We start from the raw sequence: 22,474 nt of genomic DNA on the forward strand, positions 1-22,474 counted from the left end.
TGTCGTTCATTTAACCGTTACGTAAATGGTAGTGATCGGAATGCGGACACGGGCCCGGATGCGGGTTCGATTGATGACATTATAATTGACGAGGGTAATTTCTAAAAGAAATCTCTCGCGATTTGCTTTTGAATGATTTGAAAGGATTACGATTTATATGATTCTATATTTTTGAAGTTGTTTTGTTCTAAAATAACACCGATCATTTCGCTAGACGGGAACTCTAGACGTCAATCCGGATGAATTGATTCTTTTTTTTTGACGCCGTAAAACCATTTAAATGATTTTCATAAACATAGATACCGATAGTATACGTTATTTAAGCGGTTCTGTGTGAGTCGATATGCACTACGTCATCAACATTGGTGTTTCGAAATAACAATATGGCGTTTGGTTTTTATTTCGACAATTATTTTTGAGAGTATGCGCACTACGTCATCGATATATCCAGGCTAGACTGGTTGCCGGGCAATTTAATTCAATTATCGATACACTACTCAAATCCGAAACTTTATTGATAACTATATTTATTCTTGATATTATACAATTTGAATATCATATATTGTCTATAATATAAGCAATACATGTTATTTTTCAAGGCGTCAACAAAATTAATTTTCATGATTCAGTCAGCCAACGCTTTAGAAATCTATCTTAAACCCGATAAGATCGCTGTATCTAGGACGTTTTCATCTGCCAGTTCTAAACATGTAAGACCCGCGACACGCCGCAACTGCAGAATTCGATAGAATATAGAATGAAAGTACACATTGGATGATAACCGACTATTATTTCGATCTGTTTCCAGTTCTGACATTTTACGGTCACTTTCAAGTATATACACAAAACTGATAATATGGAAATTACGCAAGAATTTCTAACAACTTCGGTTTTATAGCCAGTTACTGAATAAATTTGCGCTGTACGAATAAACGGAAGCGTGCATTATGGCGGCAATAGTCGGCACTGATAGGAATATCCAGTTTATGCCAACGGGAACTAAACAAAGAATCAAGAACATAAAACGCCTCATTTTCTGTGAATAATCTTCACGAGTAAATACACTTGTTGAAACGTTGTTCCGTTTTAATCAGCTGCTAATGAAGTAACTTCAGATTGCATTAGGTTTGATCAATTTCGATCGATCTAGAAAGCCCGACGCCCGACGCATAATTGCTGGAGTGTCATTTTAGAATTGGCAATGCTTTCTCAGCCGCCAGTGGCTGTCGGTCCGGTTAGTCAGTTTTAATGAACTGTTTGACCTCTCCGGCCTCAAACACTCTTACACAACACTACTGACGTACGGCCGAGAGTTTTATATAATACGTAATAACGTTATCTACATAGTTTCCTATTTACGAATACGAGTTCAAATACGCCCCGAGATATGTGTCCTGAATTCTTCTAAATTCATAAGTTCCAGAGCAAGGCAAATCGAGAAACTGCTTTTCTTCCAAAAGTGTTTAAGGTGGACGACATATGGGCGCATCCCCGGGGGAATAATGAGACTTCTACTATACAAGTCCATCAGATCTTTGAGTGTCTTTTTCGCATGATATCAACAAACAGAAAACTTTTTGGACATCAAAGTGCCTTTTAGGATGTGACAAATTCAGGACAGAAATTGTCACCATAAAACAGCCGAGGGCGACGAGGATTACCGAAATAATCTCTCCAAGCTTTTTAGATATCGAAGTGCCCTTTTTGAATGTGACAAGTTCTACAAAATTAGCTCTTGCATTCATTCATGCGCCGGGGTTGACAAAGTTTATACCGATCGTGCCGAGCCACGAAGGTTTCAAAACAGGTTTGTGTTAGTTTCAAAAAATTTAAAAAGGCAAACTGCTGACGGACTCGTAATTACGAGCAAAAATTTGAAGTCAATCCGTACCGGAACTGGCTGCCGTCAGTTATAAATACATTCGCGCTTCAACATCCGAGACGATCTAAAGCTTGGTATATTTTAATTAGGATCTCTTGTGCATTCCACACGAGTTGACATAAAGATAAGGCCGACGATAGAACTCACTGCGAAACCATTATTGCCCGCGCGATAAGGTCTTTATTGCAGCGACACAGTCGTTACGCCCTCCAAAATGGAAGAACTGTCGCAAACTGTTCGCGTCCATATAAAAAGGCAATTCGGAAAACAAGTCAGGCTTACCGTAGTTGATAAGTACACGCACGCACGGGCTCGCGCTTCACAACGAGACATCGTCCTGACACTGATAATCAGTTTTGTAAATACGCTAATAAAATCTCGACCGTCATCGAATCTGCGCCGGAAAAAAATGAAACTTGCCCGCGCCATACACACACGCTATCGACCGACGGGCGACGTATAAAAAATTGAAATATCCGCCAGTATTCATCTCCGGCGATGGACGAAGATTTGTACGGTCGATAGTAGGACGAACGGGCGAATGGAAAAACTGCACATTTGGTTTATTGCATGCCTGTAATTCTTCTTCGAAATCAAAACGCTGTTGATCAAGGTGACCTGTAAGTGATGATGTAAGTCCCTACATACGTGAGGAGAAATCCACACGATTTTCAATCTACACGAGGAAAAAATCCCCCAAAGCCGCCTTTATTGGAGCCGCCTGTTAAAAAGATAGGAGCCGCTTTTAGAATAGAAAAGTCGGCTTTTCACGCGTGTAGATCCACGATCATGAAAAGGCGGCTCCGTGGAGAGCTCCTTAACAGATATGTTTTTCCTTCAGATGATATGAATTTCAAATCGATCCTCAATATATACACACAATGTTTCTATCCATGAAATATTATATAAAATATGAAATAGGACCCTAGATACACCTGGCGATGATTTCGAGAGGGAGAGGGTAAGGGTGAGGGAGAGGGAAAGAGAGAAAGAGAGGGAGGGGAGAGGGGGAGGGAGCGGGATTGCCAGATCTATCTACATCTAAGAAGACTGCGCGGTTGAACGGAGCGTCAAGGTCGACGCGGAGACTCGTTGACCGACCTATTATTGAAATCAGGTTTAAGCATACATACACCACGAAACACCCGCAAAGCTGACGATTATTAATAATTCAAAAAACGCGAAAGAAAAACCTGCGAGAGACGAGAGAGCCGACTGGGTCGGCCTCTTTTAGCCGGTGAGTTCACACGTCTTCGATAATAAATGCATATCACCTTCCATCTGTTTATACCGTGTAGGTTTAACAGCACGCAGTCAAGAGTCGAGAGTTTGCTGACTGCTGGTGCTGCTGCTGGTTAAACTCGCTCAGTGTTTTCTGATGAATTATTATGATCGTTAAGACGAGAGAGACTTAAAGTGACCAGACAATCATCATCTCTCCCCCGTCACAACCGGTCAGGAGTGATCGCACAACCATCATCCCTCCTCCGTCATCCCAGTCAGTCAGTTCGGCTATACGACTAAGTGAATTCAATCTGCAATCACATCGAGTTAATTGCCCTGTAAACGGATTACCGGCTCCACTTTCAAATTTGATAATCAGATTTCATGTAACGATGACGTGAAACATGTAGCACCACTATTAACGTACAGGACACTATCGACGTCATAGTCATAGTCGATTACCCGCCACCAGTGTCTCTACGACGCTGCGAGTTTACTCCTAAATTTTATGTCGTCGAAAAATTCGACCTTTTACCATTTATGAATTGTATTTGTTTGTTTGTTTATGTGGTATTACATCTTCCGTTGAATTTCCGTGATCCAGTGATTCAGAGAATGACTACTAATCAACTGATATTGATCTCAGTAAAGAGTTAACAAATAAAAACCCACAGTAGATATGTAGAAAAGTTTGTTTTCTAACAGTTTCGGAGTTACTTCTAAACCCCATCATCAGAGACTTAAGGGATAGTTTCTCTCGGGTTTAGAAGTAACCCCGAACCTGTCAGATAACAAACTTTTCCATATATAGCTACTGGTGGGATTTTATTTGTTGTCTCTGCAGTGAATTATGCGGGGCCGCTTCATTCTATCAGGCTAGCGTCAGCGCTAAAATAGCCGGCAATAAAACTGTCCATCATCGAATCAAATTTCGATTGTTAGTTTGATGGGTCGGTTATTTGGATTCGAAAGAGTTGATCTAAATTTTTTTTTGTTTTGCTTTATGTCGTTCAGATCTAGGTCTCCCAAACGAACCCTATTAGAGATCCACGAGCTTTGAGGCGTTGCCCGCACACTGACTGTGCATAAGGCCATCAGGACTCGAACCCGTTTACCGCTATCTTAAAGCACCGATAATGAATGCGTCGCCGATCGAATGAGGCCGCTATGTGTCGCGAAATCGAAAAGAAGAACAAGAATTGATATATAATTCAATAAGCGTCCGTTTGAAATAAATTCGCACCGTCGAGTTCGTACGATTCGTCACAAAGAATTCACAATCATGAATTCCAGCCGGGTGCCACGTTCGGAATGACTTTTTTAAATAGGCGCGCCAATCGAGAGAGACTTTCCCCGTCGTGCGTATAGAGAAATTTATTTACCTGGAAACCTGAATGACGAAGTGGTTAAATAGAAAGTCGCTTAATTGAAATTGTCGATTGATGCTGGCTCGAACAAACCGTATCGCAGAAACAAATTCGCCAACCGCCGAAACAACCCTCATTAACATATTTCGCTTACCGGATATTAACGATACTAGAAGCTGACAGTAGCCGGCGTTAGTTGCGCTTCGGTTTGATGGAAGATTTTGGTTAATTACGATCTCGATCGCAGTCTACGTCGTGCAAGATAGGAATAACAAATATTCGAAGGCGGCCTTTGAAACTCTTAGTTTTTCTTTCAAAAAAAGAGATCGTTCTTGATAACAATCAACGCTATTCATTTCTTCGTTGTCGAAAAACGCGTCCGAAAATCGGGCCCGCTTTTTAGTCAGTGACCTTGGAGTTATCATTTGACAAATGATTATACGTGCGTGTTACACACTCAGCGAGTGTTAGCTACTTACTTTCTTCCCTATTGATAGAATGTGATAAACGCATTTATTTCTAGTATACAGAACTGATTATTTCCTTAAAGCTTAAAGGAAATCCCGAGCCAATTAGCCAGCTTGAAAACCGAAAATATATATACGCGGAGTTTTTAGAAAATAATCTGACGTTTCAAATCGTAATTTTTTTCTATCGCGGTTCTGACGTTCTTGACTTTCAACCTTTTCAAGACAACCGCCATCAGCCAATTAAATATACCCCGATTCGTCGATCATGGTTCCCGCAGTTACACGAATCAAAAATTCCCAGTTTTTACCAAGTTTTCACGGGTGAGTTTCAGTTTTTCCAAACGGAAATGAAACAGATACCATCGCGCTATACAGTCAACATACTAGCGGAGACTGGTTGATAAAGGTGGCTCCCAAAGAAAATCGCCGAAGAAAGTTGTCCTCGGCAAATGCGCAATACGTGAAACGTAAATGAATTTCGCAAATATTTCCCTGATTTGAGAAAATTTTCCAAATTCCCAAATATTTCCAAACTGGGAATCATCATCTCACAATAAGCCTTTTTACAGTTTCCAGGCGCCATTTTTTTGGGTACCCGCCGGGTCCGCAGTGTTGGATTTTTTGTCCCTATTTTTCTCCGGTTTAATTTTTTTATTTCGTTCATATCTCTGGATTTGATTAAGATGGAAACAAAGTAGAAATATCGATGAACTCGGCTGATAATAAACTTTTTTATGATATCACTCATTTATAAAGTTAATGCAACAATGTGCGCTGGTGAAGTTATAAACATTGATATCGTCTTCCCGATAATTCAACTTGAATTATTGCTCATCTCATTCAAAAGTTCGTAATTCTTACAAATATTAATCTACATTTTTGAAATTTTCAGGATCAATAGCCATCTATATGTGGTCTTATATACCTTTTACCGTTTTCAATTATCTTTATTAGTTTTTAAGTAATTACGAGTCAAACTTCCAAAACACGTTTTCCCGGGTCCCCTGGGTGCATCTTTATATCAGGAAATTTCACAATTTCACCGGTCCCTACTTTGTTGAAAATCAATTTATTAAGTAACCATGGAAATAAGGGCACCTAGGTTTTTGAAAAATGGTTATTAAAGATATATATTCTCTAGGATTTGTCAAAATAAACAAAATAACCCAGGTGTTGCTTTAACCAGCTACCTAGGTTCACAACAGATCATTTTGTCCAACGCGTTTCATTCGATTCCAAAACTGCACGTACGGGTATACGATTGCAAATGTGAAAGTCAGACATTATGTGGCACATGTATGAGGACCACAGTCTCAATGCTGCGTCGCATTGCCGTCGCAAATTTGCATGGCTACTTACGTGAAGTGGGCTAATACAGACCTTGTGTGATCAAAACTGACTTGGAATTCGTGCCAAATCTCAAAACAACTATCAAACACACGAGATCAATTTTGACAGAAAGTAAACGAAAGTTATGTTCCTTACTAATATATTCCAAAGTTCCAATCTTTCCAACACAATCGACTAAGCCAAATATATTCAAATTCAATTTGAAACACCTTCCAGCTCTTGTCACGATCAGTAATAAAGATCGAACATCGAACATTCTCAAAAAAGCAAAGCCGATCCAACGGTTTGCAAGCGTCAAGTTTGACACGGCCGTGGCTGCCTCCATTTGTGTGGAGCTGCTGCTGAAAATTCAAAAATGTAAATCGGGTACCGGTATTTAACTGAAGACCGAGTGCTCGCCATTACACCATGGTATTTCTGATGGTTAACTTTTGAGCAACTGGCTCCAGAATCACCTGCCAACGGCCATATTTCATTGATGCAATATACTGTGAAACGATATAATATAGACGGGAGATCAATGAAACTGATATGCCTGACACTAAGACTTATTTCGACTTTTTTGACTATCTTAGATGATTGGGAGAGGGGTCCAAAAATAAGGACATTTTCCGTGGTTTAAGGCTGTGAGTAGGGTGCCCCTCGGTGTTGAAACAAATACATCCAAAACAATTTAATTTGCAAGAGGATGAGTGTTAGATTTGTAAGTTTTATGCGATCACTGTCTTGACAAAGATGGTAATCTTAATGGGAAGGAGCAGGGGTCCGGACTACCAACCCTCCGAACCCGTAGTCTGTCCCTGTGTTACTAGAAATATATCTCTATTTACCATTTTTTTCAAATAACTAGGTGCCCTTGTTTCCATAGTTACTGAAAATTTTGATTTTAACAATGTAGGACCGGTTAAATTGGCAAATTTCTTGATATAAATATGCACACATGATACTCTAGAAAACGTGTTTTGGAAGTTTGACTTGCAATTACTTAAAAACTAATAAAGATAATTGAAAACGGTAAAAGGTATATAAGACCACATATAGATGGCTATTGATCCTGAAAATTTCAAAAATGTAGATTAATATTTGTAAGAATTACGAACTTTTGAATGAGATGAGCAATAATTCAAGTTGAATTATCGGGAAGACGATATCAATGTTTATAACTTCACCAGCGCACATTGTTGCATTAACTTTATAAATGAGTGATATCATAAAAAAGTTTATTATCAGCCGAGTTCATCGATATTTTTACTTTGTTTCTATCTTAATCAAATCCAGAGATATGAACGAAATAAAAAAATTAAACCGGAGAAAAATAGGGACAAAAAATTCAACAATGCGGACCCGGCGGGTACCCAAAAAAATGGCGCCTGGAAACTGTAAAAAGGCTTATTCCCAAGTGTAATTTCTCTGTTCTGTCGGAGCCATGATCGATATAAAGAACTCACGTATACTGTATATTTTTAATCTTTCGAGTTCTATCTTCCTCATTCTCGTGGCGCTTTTACAAAATACATTTAGAAGCATTTATACGAACGCGGTTAACTGGTATTAGCTCGTCGTTGTCGTCAGCGACGCAAATGGACGTCGGAGAAAGACGTCACGGCTCAGCTAGAAAGCGAAAACTAGGAGGAAATTGATCTAAGAAAAGAATTGACGGGAGGTTAAAAATACAGAGGCCTCGGTATATCTAACTTCAACTTCGAGTCGATAAAACGCAGGCCCCGTTTAATGATTATTCGATAGTTCCCTTGTTTTCGACCGGCATTTTTACCGATTGAATCGCGACCGCCGAAATAAAACGTGATTTTTCCGATGTTTTTATGATCGGATCGAAAAATCTCGAACGAGAACCGAGCCGTCAGCCCACGTGCCACGTGCGCTGTATACACGTCGCGCGTATGGTGAAACTTGGCAGGAAATGGCGGTTATAAAGACGCGCGGAATGGAGCGGAGACTGATGACGCGTGGTGATTTGTCAACGCGTATTCCTATATAAGTCTAAGTAGTACTGCGAAGACATCACACAGTAACAGTCAAATTCAGCGCCTACACGCAAGCCAATAACAACTGCCGAGTAACTCGCACATAAACGCACGCACACATAGACAGACACGCGCGCGCGTCTCCACGAACGAATGCGGATTAAAATCGCGATAAGTCGTAACCGCTGAGACGAACAGACGATCTAAACGGCGACGGCCCGTGGCGGAATAGAAAAAACAAACAAACAAACAAACAAAACAGAAACGAACGCGACTGAATTCACATTTCGAAGCCGTCGATAAGAAAAACGGGAACTCGTCAGACAAGATTCATCTGAACAGATTTTTGGAGGTAGGATTTTTGTTAGCTTTTTTTCGTCACTTTTACAGACAGTGTTTTCTGACGTTACATTTTCATTTGGAGAATGACGTATCGTAGAAACTACGGTAAAGCTGTTGTTGGCGACTTCGGCTTGAAATCTAGATCGCGTACAAAAATGATCGTTGATAATAATAATGATGTTGATAATAAAACATGCTTTTATCTAGCGCTATTTTCTAAAAAGACCGATCATTACGAGATCTGGTTTATAGAATCGCGCATTTTTAACAATACCTTTTAAATGAAATTCTGAAGTATTCCGATGGTAACGATAACGATATACTGCTTAAAAGCGCCGTACAAATATAAATTTCAAAGATCTTGACTAAAATTCTAAGAAGTTACTTATCGATCGATAAAAATCTTCTCCCCATGAAAATATTTCAACTGCCGTCGGTTCAAAGAATGAACGGGGTTCATTTGGAAGACTTTTCTCCTCCAGAGGCGAGGTATCGAGGAAGACCAGTTCCTCAGTTGAGACTTAAGTCCAAAAATGGTCTTAAATTTTAAGACTGGTCTTAAGTTGTTAGATTGGTTATAGAACTAAAACAGTCTTAAATTGGTCTTAAGCCTAAGCCATGACTATGGAACTGGGCCAGATAGATATTTCGAAAAATTAGAAATATCATAATAACATGAAAATCAACTAAAACATACGGATAGAAAGTTTAAAAATCGTGAATTCATTCAATCGTAAATGTATGAGGCACGCCGTTCCGAACTCTCACTAGCTAGAGATCATCGTCATGTGTGAGATCGAAACTTCGTGTCATTTTTGAAATTTTTGATCGAATTAATTCTCGATTTTTAAACTTCTAATCTGTATATAGTGGGTTTCTATCTTATTATCAATGTGTTCTCCTCGTTTGAGTGTGGTTATCCTTTTGACGGTAAAACATAGTTATTCAAATTGCGACAGATAAGTAAAATTTCGAAAATGTATGAACTCTGTTTAAACCGAGTCAACAGAACATTGGCTCTCTCTCTCGCTCCTTATCTCTCTCAGCGAGTCGATTTCAACAGGTCATATTCATATTATTCACCTTCGGGGCTGGGTGTTATTTGAACGCGATGCGTCTCTCTTTTTCTAGAGTTCTACGCTCAGATCGACGGTTATAAAAATGAGCTCGACGCAGATTATCAATTCGAGTGCTTGTTCAAATTAGACATTTGTCGCAAGTTCTTTAATGAACAGCACACATTACTTATAGACGAAAATATAGCACGAATTAGCAAATTAACAAATGAAAGAAAAATAGCGAGATAATGGGACTGTAGTTTTAACCATATTCATAAGAATTGGTAAAAAGCGGAATAAGATCATCGAAGTATGACCTAAGCGCACCCGCTCATGTACTTTAAATAAACCTCGGCTGGAAATTGAAATTTAACTTCATTGAAATGTTACATTATTGAACGATATAAGAAATATGAGTTAAGGAAGAAAAATGTAACACCAGGATAATAGGGCTATAACGGAGAGACCGAAACAGTCTATCAAGGCCGTATAACCCGAAATCGTTTATCTGTAACGTCTTTAGTAGTTGTTTACAACTATACTTAAATTAAAAAAGGTGATACGGAATGAACGGTCGAAATAGCACCGAAATGCGGAACTGTTAGAAAAAATTGATTTTAAAAATGAGATTTGAAAAAATATCGATGTTATTAGATCCGATTTCACGATGGTTTGTTCTCAAGTTGACTCGAGAACTGCTATTTTTTTCAATGGTAGACGATGTTTCATTTTTGCATAAACATCTTTACGGAGCAGTTTGCCTATGCTTTCATCGTTAGAAACTACAATGATGCTGAAACGTTTAGAAAATTACAAATATCTTTCTAAAGAGAATTTCTGCTGATATTTCATTTGTTCAATTATCACGTCACATGATACGATATTGGAATAAGCAAACCGCTCCGAAACGCAGTAGAATGCGGTTGGGAAAATTGAGTTATGATAATTATCATTACTTGATCGTTGATTCGGGCTAAACGCTTTAGGGGCGTGGACAAGTTCCGAGGGTACTACCGTCGAAATGGGGACAAAAATGATTAGTAAACCGAGTCAACGGTATCAAACTGAAAAAACTGAATAATCCTTTCGAAATTCAAAATAACGGTCGCGTCGAACCACACGCCTTATGAATCGATCATCAGAATGCTGAGGTCCATTTGCAAATATTAAATGACACCATTTACGTTTGTTAATTATGACCAGGTGCGAAAGGCGAGTTTCAATGCCGGGTGCGACGTAATTAACAAGTTCGATGATAACATTTCCTTGTGAGTTCGATGATAACATTTCCTTGAACATCACGCCTACTAGATATTCGCACCTCCCAAATTTACCTTTCACACTTCATACCCGATATCTTCGTTATGATACCATGGACTTATCCTATAATTTATACATCCGTACTTAACCGCGAGCTTACTGCTGCTGCTGCTGCGACTGCAGAACAACGAACCGATAGAACATATTAAAATCAACCGTCAAAAATCATTTTCAATATAACAAGCAACGATCATTCAACCCGATTTTTCGAGTACGTTCAAAATTATCCGTTGAAAAAGAAATGAAAAATTAGTATTCATGACATTTTCGAACTGGCGCGTATTTCAGAAATGATAGTCGTCAGACGATTTGATTTGATAATTCCAGTTCAAAATTCTATTTTTGACATATTGTGAACCAGTTCCACTCAAAGTGGTGAGTTTAGATTAGGTCATTTTCAACGAGTTTACTCGCGACTCAGTCGAACGTTAGGTAGGAATCTGAGATTCAATGATAGAAAATTCATTATAAGTTTCTTCTTCTAAATACAACAGGGGCCAGTTTTATAGACTGGTATTAGCTTTAACCCGGGGGTTAACTCGACTGAAAACGAATTGAGTGAATACCACCGGGTTAAAGTTAATACCACAGTCTATAAAATCAGCCCCAGGGGCCCAGTTTCACAAAAAGAATTAACTCTAAATCGATTTGATTTCTTCGTTAATTCAGTTCATCTAAAATCGATTTAGGCTTTAATCCTTTTTGTGAAACTGGGTTTCAACACCAGTTCATCTCATTGTGGCCGATCTACGATCCAAAAATAAGAATAAACACACGTATATTTACCCAATAGAAAATATTGCGAAAATCACCATATTTACTGAATATTCGAAATACCACCTAAAATTCAACACGAATTTCAAATATCAAAAGATTACGGAATCCGGCTGCGACGGTTAATGATATCGGGTTGAGCAGCTTGTTCTGGGCTTATCCCGTCATCTTCAATCGGTTCCGCTTGACGGAACACAATTTTTCCCGGCGCAGCGAAATTCAATTATTCTCCGCCGAAATCCAATTTCAACGTAGAAAAACTTCCGACGACGATTAAAACGACGATTTTTGTCGGCATAAAGTTATCCCCGGTCCAATCGCGTTTTCGCGATGGTATAGTGAATATTCCGATCGAAATCATGCTTCCTCCGACATTATTATCATAACGCATAACAAGACGCGAAATGATTCGGTGCATTGTCAAACTGGATCCAGTTCCACAGTTGTGGATTAAAATTAACTCGGAGTTAGCTTTTGCCCCTAGGGGCCAGCGTATTATCACCAGGTGTCGCCGGAACAAGAATTTAGATTAATGCAAATTGGGATGATAGTAACCTAAAAGCGAGTACAGTTAACTTCGCTAAACTCGCAGTAACTGCGGGGACTAACGGTAGTCCGATGATCGGGAAAAAAGAACCTATAGGAAATAATTTCGTTTATTTCAGACTCAAGTCAAAAAGGTCGCGTTGGGTTGCTCTATATTATATATACATAAAATAAACCGCACTCAAGAGACGACGGATCTGAATGACATTTGAATAAACTCGATTTTGATATTTTCCGTCGTCTCTCGTTTCAATTGACACCGAAGCCGTATATAGGCGGGGAAAGTTGTTTCAGATTTAATCTCGCGATGTATATGAAAATAATACGCGCCGAACGTCGACGAATATACGTATCTATATAGTCGCTATGACCATGTACGACTTCGCGAACTCGGGAAAAAAAACGCTTACAGAAATATCGCTCTCGCGACTCGGACGTAAAACAGAGAAACGAATATTGCCTTCGTCACGTCTCTGGAGGTTCGATTGTGTCGTATAATGATCGGGGAATATATAGGGAAAAATTTCGGAACCACGATTTGTCTCTTCGTCGGCGATCAGCTTCATTTCCTAACGACGATATTTCATTAATCACTCGGCTTTACTGTCTTTTCGTTCTACGACCCTAATCATACGTTTACACGCGGGAACATGATACACCATTAAAGAGGCATTCGGAGTTTTTGGAGTTAGAGCATTTACGGCCAATTTTCATTGATATATATGTATACATGCACGACGCTAGTTTTTGTTTCAACTATTTATAAAGCGCAGGCCCGTAGGCGGCCACGTCTTCGATTTTCATGTAAGTGGAACTTTTTGCATCCCGCACAAAATGTCGGTTGCTGGGAATTATACTCGCGCAGAAAATTTTTTGAAAGTGAGACACAAAGAGAAACAATTTCACAACTACATGTACTAGCACATTTGAGAGGGAAAAGTTTGCCTCTTTTGCCTACAATTTTGCCTCAAATCAACTAATTTTGGAAGCATGTCATATTGCGAATGAAAAAGTGTTACTAATGAGTGAACGTTTTTGAAAATTGGGACGCAAACAGAAGCAATTTCACAACTTCTAGCATATTTGGGAGGGAGAATTTTGCTTCTTTTGCCCACAATTTTGCCTCAAAGCAACTAAGTTTAGAAGCATGTGCAGATTATTGCGAATAAAAAAGCGTTACTAATGAGTGAATGTTTTGAAATCGATGCTCAAATTTTCTAAAGCCCGGCGTCTGAGCGGAACTTCGACAATGAGCAGGGAGGGGGATTCGTTCGATCCTCGTTCACGCCTGAAGCGATGAACCGAATAAAACATTCTCGCAAGAAATGCGACCGTGGAAATAGTTCATTTTCATCATCCGTCGCGACTCTTATCATACAGTCATTATCGCGCGCAGGTCCGGTCGTTTTTACAGCGCTATACTTTTTATGCACGTCTCTTCGACGTCCGGCGAAAACAAAAACATAAAACGCGCTGCTCTGATATATATTCATCGTTTTTATGCCCTATTCAAACTTGAATGCGTCGTTTTGCGAGGAGGTGGAGCGCGATAAAAACGCATTTCTTACAAGTCTTATCGTTTTTGATATCGATTCACATCAGCTGGTTTATACACAGGCGCAGATTTCCTTTCTGGCCGCGCACATTTTTCAAATAACAAATATTTGAACCGGCAAAAAGAAATCGAGCTGTTTTATTAATTCGCGCGTGTCATTTTACATTCTACAACAGACCGCAGTCTCTGACAGTTACCAGTAGAAATTTGTTGAATCTAAGGCAGAATATTTGCAGAAATGCAGTAATTTCATCTCTTAGAATAAAACATGTCACAGGTCTTGTGTTCTAAATTCAGATGCCATGAAATTGCACCTATACTGGCTCCCCCGTGTGAATAATTCCTGGATCTTAATATTTTGATTAATTCAAAAACACTTCCAGTAACATTTCAGAATATTTTTGAAACGGCACGACGTGGCTGTCTGATCAATACATCGAAAATCCCAAAATTTATGAAAACCTCAAAAGTTTATAAAAAAATATGAGAAATATTTCTGGTGGTTCCTACCTCCTTGCTTCAGTCTAGAATTACCTTTCTTCTTCATTTTAGACTGAAGAAGGGTGGTAGGAGCCACCCGATATATTTCTAATGTTTTTCATGAACAATATAGATTTTCACCAATATTGTGGTGGGGTTTTACATGCATTGCTCCATCGCGGATATTGTGATCTTACCGTGATCGTAGGTGGCCAGTGTTTGTAGTCTGAAGGCAATACGGATTCCGTTTTTAAACCCTATGATTAAGACAATGAAAGGCTACGTTGCTCATTCCAAATGGACATTACGGGCTATCCTTTATTTTACCAAGCCTGCAATTGACGATTGACCGATTGCAATGATCGCCTAGTAACACAATGCCCACTAGCGAATTACATACTCTCCGAACTGATAGTTTCGTGCGGACTATTTATGGTGTGCTCCAGCATCGGTGACACCTCTCAGTAACTGATATTATTACTACCATCGCTAGCACCGGAAGCCTTTATAGTGTGCACGACAGATGATAATTCCAGCCCGTTTGTGACGTGGAAGTACGTTAAGTGACCCGCGCAAACCTTTGATAGTCGGATCTTGGAGCAATCATTCGTCAAATGATTACTCCAAGGATATAGTGTTTCTTATTAATCAGACGCGACATATACAGAATATTCAACGTTTGTAAAGTATCTTACAATCAATATCACACGTGGCAAATAATTTCACCTTTTTCCAATTAGATAACTAGATGAAACCGGTATAGATGCGAAAACAAGCCGATGAACGAAACTGTTTGTAACAAATGTAATCCGAGTTTCATTTCATCTAGATAAAAGTTTTCTTAATAGTTGAGATCATTTCCAGTCTTGAGTATAATTACGTGAACACCAACAATGCAGATGCAAGATACAATAGCTATTGTTTGATTCTGACGTTTCTAATGTCACGAAATCTCTGAAAGATGGGTGGAAGTACTCGAAAGGTCAGAATAAAACAATTAACTATTGTTTCTTGAATGTGCATCGTGGGTGTTCACGCAATAACGGTTTTCTATTCGGTAATCGCATTCTCATTATCTGAAAAAAATGAATTTCATAATACAACAATTCTAAGTTACGTAAAACGATGGCCGCGGTCTTCATTCTTATTTACATATCATTTAAATTCGCAGCATCTTTCGATCGACGATTCTGAATAATTAGCAGTGCCGTCCATCAATGCGCGCCATCGTGACGTTTTCCGTGACTATTAAGCTATAACGACCTGTCTATTGTTTCTTATACAATTCCGAGGTGTTCGGAGAGTGCGCAGCCTTTGTGAGTAAAGCGCATCCACCTGCATCGACTATTGAAACCGTTCAGTAGAAGACGATTGGTCACGTCAGCTTTAACAGTTTTCATAAATAATTGAATAGAATATTCGCTCGCGCTACCGACAGTTCATTAGTCAGTAACTTCACCGCCAACGCTCGGCAGTAGTTTTCTAAATATCAATACAAAACGATGATAAACACAATACGAACAGTTCCTACCATCATCATCGCATTGAATATTCCAACACAATAATGGTTTAACGGCCACTTTCTGCACGTTTTCGCACAAAAATCCGTTCATTTTTCGAAGTAACAAGAGATAAGAATGCATCACTTTGTTGATTCGATTTAAGAAATCAAATATTTCAGAATATATGTCTAAGTTGTAGATCGCCGATAACAATGAGCGCTAAATCTTGTCATTAACTGGAGGCTTCATATTGACAGTCAAATGCAAGCGGGTAACTTCGGTTGAAAGTCACAATTGACGGCCATATGACGTCCAATAGAATAGATTCATTAAACATCCAGAGGACAAAAATGTACCATCACCAATATGGCTTTCGCCAGGGCCATTACAGTATCGATATATTCTTGGATCTTTCGAAAGCTTTTGACCCTCTCGGTCGCAGTATCTTCTTTAAAAAAAACTTCAACATTTTGGCATACGATTTTGGCATCGATTATATACTGGCTCTCTTCGTTCCTTTATATCTTTTACGTTATCTTTTAACTATAACAAGTCCTCTGTACCTCACACCACGGTATTCGCCAAGGATCAATCTTACGTCCTTTACTGTTCTTAGTTTATGCGCGAGATATCTCTACCCCTAACTCTTAATCTAACTTCATCTTATTCGCCGATAATATATAGTGCCAAGCCAAGACACAGATTTAAATGCTCTAATTTCGAAAACACGTAAAACTCTCCCTCTCCTGGGTTCTTGTGCACATAAATTGTTTTTAAACTTTGACAACATTTCTTTTAAAAGTATAGTACATTTTCCAATTGTACGTTACAATAATAATACGTTTTCCAGACAGTTAAGACACAACTTTAACTCGCCTAAACGAATGACGCCATTCGAAAACATTTCTTTGAAGATTTTCTCCTCCGATCCCGTAAAGTGACATTAATGGTTCGCACTTACTGTTCAATAAACAATAACCGTGACAGCTCCGGCAGAAGCGAAAAACGATTTAATCGAGACAACGCTCTTTCTCTCGCGCCGCCAAACTCAAAAATAGTAGCGACATTTACCGATCTTATAGAATACCATTTAGATCAATTAAGAAAAGAAAGATTTATATATCGAACGAAAATGAGAAATACGTGTGGTACAGTTTAACCATTGATAGGGTCAAAATGGTTACCACCATTGGTAGGGTCTGAAACACGGCCCTATATAAAGCACTATATCCGTTCGTTTTGAAACGATATCAGAGAATCCCATTACGAAAAACAAAATGATAACATGATAAGCCCGAAAATGTTTCCTTGAGCTAGTTGTTTGTTCGATGTTTCGACTATATTCTAATAGTCATTTTCAGGAATACTTCGGTATACATTGACGAGTCGGTCCCGGTCGAATCGGTTAAGCGTTTACAAGCCGAATATTTTGTCCCCGATTCTCCACTAGGTCAACTCAAAACTATGAAATATCGACAGTCAGAATTATTGAAATAGCAATGAGTTCACGAGATAAGTCATCAATTGTGCTGTCTTTTCACACTCTCTATTGCTGGCGGGAATTATCAATAATACTGCCGGGTTTATCTTGAGGGTGGCGGCGAAATACTCAATGATTAATTGCGTCGACTCGTAGTATAGATAGCATTATAATTTCCCATGTCAAAACCGATCGAAAAAATATCTTTGAAAATTCCCGAAAGAAAGGGACTCAATCAGTCGACGTTAGACGTTATCTAAGAACGGATCTTAGGTAGAGAGTTCGTCTAGTCGAATGTCCTCAGAAGCGATAACAGTAAAATGTCACCCTGACATTCGTGATGTCATACATTTAATAACGAAATATAACACTTCATATATATCTAACTAGATGAAATACGTGACTTCAAAAGCGTAGATTAAAATTTGTAAGAACTGCGAACTTTTGAATGGGATGAGCAATAATGATAGTACTGATGATATTAATATCATTCACATATCGGGATACAATAAAGATTGTACGTGTAATGTTTAACTGCCTTGTTGTTCCTGATGGATGGAATACTGTATTGCTGATGCTATAGTTCCCCCGCCAGCCTACCGATATAACACCCAGCCGGTTACAAAACAACGAATTTTCTAATGAGAAAACTTTGCCTGTAAATTAGCTCAAGTCAAATGATTTGATTCACTTGTATTTCACCTGATGAGAGGGGATGAATATGATCCCGAAAACGTTCGAGCGAATCAACTGTTATTTCTCAATAAAAAAGAGGTATCTATTGTTACCGCTTCTATGGACATGAATAGAATATAAATCATAATATTTAATTCGTATATAACGTGATTTACCAATTGAACAAAGAATATGACGTATTGCACGCACATCGAATGAAGTTGAAACTTGGGCACCTGTCACAAATACGTCGATCTACGTAATGACATTTTTTTCTAAGATCAATGCTATCCTGGCACCTATAGACATCTATCTTTAATGTAATGTCGATAAAATAAAGATTTTTTCTAGTAACGGTCGTGTCACTATTAATGTTTGCGGATTCATATCAGCTGCAATAAAACTTCGCAAGCCCCTAATTTTATCCACTTAGGACTCAAAGTTTAAAACTTTAAAACTAAAGTGTATGTCACATATTTGTGTAACTTGTAAATATGAATGTGTTTTGTAAGCCTTACAATAGGCTTGTATACATACGATATGACACTTACCGGTAAATAAAGATATAATTCATATTGTCCTCTATCTAAAAAATGAAAAGTGATTGGCGCTGATTGATGCGATTATTCGATAAATGCAGTCAATATCGTCAACGCGCAGAAAAGGGAAACACAATACGCGGCGATAGATTTATCATTATATGCGAGGAAATTGTACCGGTCAATCAAGGGCCCATTTCCGACTCTCAGTTTACGCAGGGGCGAAGGTTGCCGCGTTAATCGCTTATGAAAAATGATCTACGATTACGATTACGAGAGACGCGCGCATACAAGGACGGGACAAAACGACAGCGCGGGTTGAGAGGAGGAGGGGATCTAACGTGCAAGTTAATGCGATTGAAAACGCAAAAATCAACGATTTCCGTCACTTTTCTTATTTTTTTTTTTGATGCGCAAAATTTCGAATTTCTCGGGAATTCGTGAATTTTGAAAAGAGTTTCTGGGTATTTCTTCCCGAACGACGAGAATGTAATGAGTCTAGAAGATACACAATGTATCCGTGTACTAGTTATATTCCAGAATTTCCAAATTTGTTTCGCCTGAATTACTGTTGGATTTCTCTCGATTATCTCTAGGTGAGAAAACAGAGATCTCGCGAATCAGGAAAAAATCCGCCTTTTTTATTATTTTACGTAATCTATCAATTCTATAATTTTCATCGATTCATTGAGTTTCCCCGCAACATCTTCCCGCACCGCTGAATCATCAAGACGACGACAAATGTTTTTTCAAAGAATCTGTTTATGTATTAGCCTATACGCGCGGTAAAGCTGGGTACACAACAACTACTCTTTACATCACGTATGTCTATATACGTCTTCATCTATTACAATCTCTCCGCCGTGCAGAATAAAGTGCACCGTCTAATTACAACGCTTTATAACAATCTATACCCGCGCGGCCCGAGGCTACCGCATGAAACCTCTAACCTCGAAAATTAAAACTCAACGAATCCGCAAAATCTACCCCGATTTTACATTATACGATATTCGTAGATATCAACATCATAGACATCAACCTCATAGATGTCAATATCACGATGCTACCCCCCCCCCTCCTCACAATGTCTACGTATAATGGGGTTGGATACGAAGATGTAAACAAACTTGAAAGTTGACCCCTTGAAACTGAGGTTAAGAAATGTTTAAAGATGCCCGAGTATTTCTAAATACGCTGAATCCGATGAGTATTAGTATGGGGGTTGAAGGTGTCGAGGACGTGCAGTTATCCCCTAAACAAGCTTATGCCTTTTTATTAAAAAGATTACCCCTTTTCTTTGGCGAGGAAGTTAAAATTGGACACCGTATCCGCCCCTGTTGTTAGATCAGCAGTTATATCTCACGCGATATATCTCTTCAGCGATACCGGACACCGCTGTTAGACTGTTCGCCACTAGCTACACGAATTACAGTCAGGCTAGTGTCAGCGTCAAATATAGAATTAAAATTCTATTAGCCCCCGAAATGACTAGGCATTCAATGAATTTAGTTTAGAGAGTCGAGTCAGCTCGCGGTGTATACCACAACACGACAGCGCGCGCGCGTGAGTGTGTACGAGATGCGTCCCTGTAATTGCCCGGCAATATCAAGCGTTACTGAATGAACCAAGTCAAAGGTGTCATCGTCATACCCTAATCCGATCGCTACAAATTGTATTCAGTTTTAGTTTTCAGAAAAACCGCGCGCGCACCGAATCGGCGCGTTCGTTCATGATAGTCGAGCGACCAAAGAGGTTTAATTATAGCTTCTTGAAGATGAAGAAGTAATGTCGCCGCCAGAAACGAAATCGGATAGGCTAAAAAAGAATTGATACCTTGTTTCTCATTTCTGCTGAGCTTAAAACTTGACCCAGCCGGCCGCCTATCTACCCAGTAGAGTACTTTAAAAAAAAAGTCGTGATCAATTTTACCATAACAGACCCGGCAGCTATAGAAATGAACTGATTACAAATTTCATTATTTTTTTGCAAAAATGACCCGGCCGCTGCGGAGAAACAAGGTATCATTTTTGTTCAGTCATTAAAGTTTCGGAGATGCCAACTTTCAGCAAGACGTTATTGCTACATTCAACCGGTAAAAGCCCTGTAGCGATCGCATTAATGTTCTCAAGCTTTCCCTTAAAGGATCCTGAGACCATCCACAGATCGAGAATATACGTACATGCCTTATATACGATGCCTTATATATATGTGTGCTGAATAATATTCATTTACTGCACAATTTTTCGTCTTTTTCTGAACTGGAGACTTCATTCACGCCCGGAAACGTTCGACACGATATAATGTTACTTCGTCGGACGACGACAGACCGATGTCGTCATCGAAATTCTCGAATTATTCTGATTAGATTGTTAACTATATCATCATCAAACAACAATTTCACGCGTCAATTACGTCGCTTCGGTTTTTGCACTCGGTACTCTGTTGTTGTTCACTGAGAAATCTTAATTAACACTCTTGAAAATACTCTCTATTGCCAGTTTGATCAGATGGTATATCGGTGGCCGGGCCGCGCACGCGCGCCAGTAACGGCTAATTTCGCGCTGTTTTAGTCGTTCAATTAAGCCGCCCGGGAGCTCACGGAATCCACCCTTCCGCTATCCGCGCGCTCTCGTACCGGCTGAAAGTAAAAGGGCGACTGATTACACATTTTAAACGAAACGCTTGATTGCCAACTATTGTCGGCATATTTCCTTTTTATTTCGGATTTTCGTAAGCACGTCACAGGATCGTTTGACGGCGGAAACTCGTTCGGTGTAGCTGACGAGAGTTTCAGTCGGCGTGCAGTGTGCACAGAATCATCGGTATGAGAATCACGAATATTATTAGAACCTGTTTTGCGCTAGAAAACTCCCCAGATATATGATACCGATCATATACCCTCGTCATATCAGGGTCGGAATCGGTGTGTAGTTTAGAAAGTACAACGTAAGCTAACTGTGACTGATGTAAATATCGAAGAATTGAAAAAAATGGTAGTGAAAATTATTTTTCGTAAAATTCATCGAGTTTGAGTAGCCCGCCGACTTCACCGGTAACGAATAAGAAAATAATATTTACTATTTCTTAAATTTCTACTTTAATTTGTTGAAACCCAACCGTTTGTGCTGGTGTTGGTCAATTTGAGTTAGCGCCAAAATGCTGTCACTAGCTACTGCGATATAGTGCCAATAATCATTGTTTACCGATTGAGAAGGATAGACGTACGAAAAAAAGTTAAAAAAAGACTATTTACAATATGTTGTTCAGGCGAAATTGGTGAGGGATACCATTGATTATTCAATTATCTGTCATTCTCACACCAAGCTGATAAGAAGAAGATACCTAACTAGTTATCATTGCGAAAATCCAACCGAGCGCAAACAATTTCGGGAGTTATCGAATACGATTAAGGACCCGAAATTATTAATGAACATTATGTTGAAACGTTTGGTAAATACCTCGTTTTTTCTACATAGTGTATCAATATGCATTCTTTTCTATATCCTTATACTTTATTGTACAGTAATTTCTGGGACACCCTGTACAATATTGACATTGTTAGGGCGAATAAAGTTATCTTATCTGAGTAGATTTTGTAGACCTCCTTATGATGCGTGTTTCTCAGTCAGAATAAAGTTGAATCTCATGTCATCTCATCCGGTATATCTTTCCAATGACACCTTCCTAAAAAAGTTGTTTGCAACGCGTTCCGAAAATAAACTTTTCGACCAAAAAAAAAAAAACCGACAACCGCCAATTAGGCAATACACATTTATTCATCGCTGATAATTGTGATTTTCGTAAATTAAACAGACTTATTTTCTGTATTTCGCTTCGCAAATTACAGGCCGCGCCGGCTTCATTTGGACGCGATAGAGCGAGGAAGTTGTAATTATCGTCACCTATCTCCTCTATCCTTGACGAG

At 39.1% G+C, this 22,474-nt stretch overlaps 1 protein-coding gene across 1 annotated transcript in view; it reads left to right on the forward strand.

The window, feature by feature from the left end:
- Positions 1 to 8,334: 8,334 nt before the first annotated feature.
- LOC141912723 (uncharacterized) overlaps positions 8,335 to 22,474 on the forward strand; it is a 38,092-nt gene continuing 23,952 nt past the window's right edge. The window contains exon 1 of the mRNA XM_074804082.1: positions 8,335 to 8,630. The gene's annotated coding sequence lies outside the window, so the exon portion shown is untranslated. The remainder of the gene's footprint in view (positions 8,631 to 22,474) is intronic.

This window comes from Tubulanus polymorphus, chromosome 11 (genome assembly GCF_964204645.1).
Source record: "Tubulanus polymorphus chromosome 11, tnTubPoly1.2, whole genome shotgun sequence".
NCBI classification, from domain to species: Eukaryota; Metazoa; Nemertea; class Palaeonemertea; order Tubulaniformes; family Tubulanidae; genus Tubulanus; species Tubulanus polymorphus.